The following is a 5861-nucleotide window of genomic DNA, read 5'->3' as shown; positions in this document are numbered from 1 at the left end:
CCTGGTCAGATCTCATCATATGAGGACAAAGTTCTAGTACACAACATAGTGGCAGAATTTTGGATTACAAATGAACAGCAGTGTGCCGCGTTCGGCTTAGAGGTCCGTTGTAACCACACGGTCGAGGGTTCAAAACCATCCTAGTGCCAGCCAAGCCTTTCATTCCTCCGGTGTCGATAAATTGGTACCACACTCGTCTGGAAGGGTAAAAACATTCACTTGATCATCGGCTGGCCTTCGCAAGTCATTGTATGAGCAATACGTTTACAATGTGTATGTTCCAAAATCTCAACAATTACGAACTGCAATAAAACGCGTTGGCGCATCCAAAGTGGATTGATACGCCAATGACTCTATCTTTATGACTTAAACGGTAGGCAGAGGCAATAGGTTTGCACATAAGAGCTTAGGGGAGTTCTGAACCACGTGATTGCGAACGCTATCAAATCTTAGCCCACAAAGCCTAAACGGCAGAGTTTAGTAGTGGATATTCGCTGGCCACCGAAGTTTCGCGAAAGCGAGCACCAACATTTTAATTTTGCTAACAGCGTTAATGAATTGACACTTCTAATCACGTTCGTTCTTAATTCTGCGTCTGTCACATCAGCTTAACTAGCCATAACAGAAACCTTCTTTCACGTACACTTCGGAGTACGAAAATACCATAACGTTAGCGAAAGTTAACAGTAACCTAGTAACGGTAATCTTAGTCGCTCCCAAACATATCTTAGACCCTAACTGTGAACCTGGTGTTTAAAAGTTTTGGTCAGTGGTGAGAAAGATCTAGGGACACCTGGGTTGATAGTTCAATCTACACGCAACTTTTCGCAGGTTACGGAATAGCGACGGACAGATAAATTCTACACGAGCTCTAGCTGACACTCGAACAGGATAGGTAGGGTTTGCCTAAGGACCCACAACCAGCACAAAAGCGAAGAACCGCAGTAGGGCGTAACATCCGCCAACCGCAAAGGTAAAGTAAGTCCATTCTCGGTAATGTATGAAAGCAGTTGCTTCAGATATCGAGCAGATTCCAATTTCGAGAAATTTAAATTGGAAAGACGAACATTCATTTCTGGCGACGCAGTTATTATTAATTCCTATTCACTAGAGGAGATTTTGGACGAATAATTACAATCTTGGTCTTATGACCACGTCTCTAAGTTTTTTCCAAAGCATTATCAACAGATTTGCTTCCACTCCCAACTTCGTTCGCTTTCAAACCATTCCGCGGTGTAGTGTTCTGTTGTAGCCATGCTTGTACCGTTTTGGTTATCACAGTGAACTTAGCGCGGTACCGCTGAATAGCTTACACTATTGTCAATTCTTCAAGTTCAATGGTCCTGTGGATGCAGAAGAGTTAGGATTCTTGGCAATTTGGCCAAAAACGTCACACGTTAACCCAGGTAGTCCAAGCTTACTAATAAGTCGTGCAAGCCTTTGGATTATCACAAGGTAAGTCGGGTAAAACGACCGAAGCTGAGGTACTACACAGCGGTTGCGGTCGCCGCGTCTACCATGCTGGCTCCTCTGTAGCGCCAGTCGGCTGCAGAGCAAAACGAAGATTTCACTGTACCACTACGAGTACGACCGCTCACGGAATCACGAAGCAGGTCGGTTCGTTCGTTTGTGCTGAGTACTAAGGCTGTACAGAGTCCGTTTCTCAGGTTTCCACAGCGAAGTCTAACGACTTCCTTCCGCTTAACGCTAGAATTGAAAAAAAAAGGACAGCATCTATCCCTTGGCTGTGTTTAACGCTTATATCTTTTAGGTTGTATGGTTCCTCTTTGTTCGTATCTTGTCCACTGTATACATTGTATACAAATTAGTTGCTACCATACGGTATTTAGGTTGAGATCGTCACAGAGCTGAGATGACAGTACGAATACACTGTGGTCACGTGCTTCTTTAACGTTTTTGATCGTTCCAAAGCCACTCTTCAATCAAGAGAAACAACACGTTTTCTCCTTAACAAAATAATACAACAAATAGAGGCAATGAAAATCGCTAAAGGGGCTTTACCGATTGCTTGGTTTGCCAAAAATGATTGCCGAAATCCTATGTTTTTGAAGTGTATATACAGAAACCTCTGAGTCGGTAAAACCAAAGTCATATTTTTGCGACATGCAACAAACGCACATATTGAATTAGCTCTATAGGCACAGTCTGCAAAAGTTTGCTAGGGCAGAGAATGATAGACATACTTAAGATGGCACTTTGAACCTAACAACATCTACAAATCCAGGATGGGATATGGGTGGTATTTGGCCAGTGGTATGCCACAACGTAGAAATTTCAGCAGAAGTGGATATGGTACACAGGCGGATTACGTGAAAAATCTCATTATTTTGGCCTACCTTCTGAAAAGTACCCAAGAAACGCTCTTCGCTCCTTCGAACACGTTATAAGGATACCGTAGAAGCGCCTTGACCAAGCTGCTTCAAGGCTGGGCAAGGTACGAACAAAGGGAGCCCTACAAGCTAAAAGATAATTTTACTGTGAAAACCACAGAAACAGGCTCTGTACAGTCTCAGAGCTCAGTACATACGAGTGAACCGATCTGCTTAATAATTCCGTGAGCGGTGGTGCTCGTAGCGGTACAGTGGAACATTCGCTTTATTATGCAGCCCGACTGGAGCTACAGAAGAGCCACCATGGTCGACGCAGCGACAGCAACCTCTGTATTGTACCACAGGTTTGGTCCTTCTACCCGACTTTAACCTTGTGATCATCCCAATGTTTGCTCGACTTATTAGTAAGTTCGGAGTATTAAGATTAATGTGTGACTTGGTGATTACCCTTCTGCATGCCGAGAAAACTAATCTGCTCGGATATGCACTTGCATTTCTTTCCTTTAGTAGTTCGTCCTATAGTTAAAGTGATTGTTGAACTTCATTCTTTGGATTCTCATGTTTCATCAAAATTATCATCTACTGCAGTCCATGTTATCAACTTTGCACACCACTGGCAGGTATAGTAGAGTCAAAACAAAATTAAGCCGTTTCATAAGCAATTGCGCTCGAAGGGGTGCGACGGAGCGTAGCGGTTAGAATCTAAGGAGCGGTTAGAATCTAAGGAGTGGGTCCCAAAGCATTGAATGTATTTCTCCATGTATGTACTCATCCGCATATCTAACCCTCCTCCCCCCTCCTCCTGCACCTCTGCCTTGTCACATTATCACATTGGTTCCTTTCTTCAGAAATTTGAAACACGCATGCAAGCAGCACGACATTTATGCCATTTCTTGTTGGTATATTATTTGATGCTAATTGTTGGTGAAAAGAGGAGAAGAACGCATACATCAAATAATGTTTTTAAACTATGCGGCATAGGAGGAATGTAGGTGTAAAATCAAGTTTGATCTTCCAGATATAGAACTCACAGACTTAGGAGGAAGACTACGAAATTTTTCATAAATGCTTAAGTTTCTAAGAAAAAGAATGAAGAAAGCGTTGTAGAAAAAATACAAACTAAGTTTTACAGAAAATTTCATTGCTTTTAATTTCAATTAATCAGTGAAGGCGAGCGAGCACCACAAGAACTCCGATGTCCCGCGTTAGCTCGTTGAGGCTGTTATATATATATATATATATATATATATATATATATATATATATATATATATATATATATATGCGTTCAGACTGGTATATATATGGTATATATATATGGTATATATATATGGTATATATATATATATATATATATATATATATATATATATATATATATACCAGTCTGAACGTCCGGCTAAAACCACAGAATTATGTGCTAACATGTGAACATGTGAAGGTGAATATCATCATCGTGATGAAGATAAAACTACGTCAGACCTCGTGAACGAGTGTTGGCTACCATTGTATCCAAGCAGCCGTTTGTATGTGTATGTTTGTATATATTCACTTTTTGAAGAAGAATTGTTAGCAGCATCAGGGAAATATGCATTGAAATTGATATGCAAACACACACACACACACACACACACACACACACACACACACACACACACACACACACACACACACACACACACACACACACACACACACACACACACACACACACACACACACACACACACACACACACACACACACACACACACACACACACACACACACACACACACACACACACACACACACACACACACACACACACACACACACACGCACACAGGCTAAGCGCGTTATTACATAGCATGATAATTGTTATATATAAAGTAGAAAATCTGCATCTATAACTGGGTATGTACGTATGTTCCGGAAACAAATCTCAGCCGATGCGCCACAAAACTTTGCAGGCGAACACTGTAAGTCAGAAGGTAGTTAGATAGAGAGTCTGCTTTTCATGTGCGGATGCCGATGCTTCTAAAGATTATATTTGTTTTACCGGTTTGGGCATTCTGGTATCTCGTTATCACGAATATGAAAGTGCAATTTGATTTTGATAACCGTCGGGAGTATCTAACGTAGCAAAAATGGTTCTGCGGCAGATGGGCGCGAGGGCATCAGGGTAAAGCAGGTAAATTGTCTGGCGTTAGTCAATCCGTTTGAGTTCACTTCTAATCGGAATCGTTTGAGGACCGGGTATTCCGCGTAAACAATGATATACTTATCTTAGGTGATGTATCAACTCAGTGTTCTATTCTCCCATACAAGTCTGGTACCAGTTTAACGATCCCGAAAGGACGAAAATTTTGGTTGGCACAACGACGGCTCCGAACCATCAATCGCTTAGCCATTGTAGAACGTGCTACCAACTACTCTACACTAGCCCTATCGGATTAGCGCATCGGCGCCAGAAAACAGTGGGGAGAGGTGGGACGGTTCCAACGCATCAGAATGGTATGTTGGCGCTCGAAAATACTTAATGATAAACAATCGAGGTAGTGATACACCGTATCTACGAAAATGGTGTCAAAGGAATCGCAGATAAAGGATATGAAACGTTCAAAAATCTCTTCTGGCCGCACTGCTGTACCCTGACGCGCGCCTGCATATTCCTTCCTACTCCTCTGTTCCTTTACTATCGTGATCACACAGAAAAGATACACACGACAGAATGCATGCCTAAAAGCATCACTCCACGAATCTGAGGTGGTACGGATTTCAGGTGGAGTATTCGTATACGGAATAGTAGACTATGGAGAGGGGGGTGATTCCGTCCATTTCTTCCTGATTGTCGTAAAAAATGGCCCGGAAGATACGCCTTCGGGCGTTCTGGCGCACTATTTTCCACAAGGAGTTCGACTGGAGTGCGCCAACCTTGTACGGCGCCGCATCTTCGTTTTTTACGGCAATTAGGAAGAAATGGACGGAATCACCCCCTCTCCATAATCTTTTATCCCGTATACGAATACTCCACCTGGAATCCGTACAACCTCATATTCGTGGGGTGATGCCTTTAAATAGTAACACGTAGTTGATATAATCGACGTTTGGCCTTTGTTTTTACTGTAGTAGCTATGGTAATTTCGTTCTTTATTAACACAATTTAAAAGAGTGGGAGTAAAAGAGATTTTTGCTCAATATATCATTCGTGATTGCTACTGTGTTCACTTAGAGTGTTTATAGCTGGGAAGAGCCCGTGTGACCGGCCATTATTATAAAAAGTGGGACAACTCCGTTTATTTGGACCATTTTTTACTTTTATTTAGTAGAACAAAATAAACGTGCACTAATTTATTCTTTATTTTTTATGAAGATTTTCAATGAGAATGAATGTAGAGGCAGATACATAAGCTTTTGAATTCAACCGCAATTTTCAATACTCTCCCACTATTTACCTGTTCTAGAAAATCCTGACAATTATGCCTAGCGAGTGAAAAAGGCAATCTTCTCCCACAATAATACAAAGTA

Source organism: Necator americanus, chromosome II (assembly GCF_031761385.1).
Source record: "Necator americanus strain Aroian chromosome II, whole genome shotgun sequence".
Lineage (NCBI taxonomy): Eukaryota > Metazoa > Nematoda > Chromadorea > Rhabditida > Ancylostomatidae > Necator > Necator americanus.
The sequence above is the reverse complement of the archived record's forward strand: the minus strand, read 5'-3'. Positions refer to the sequence as shown.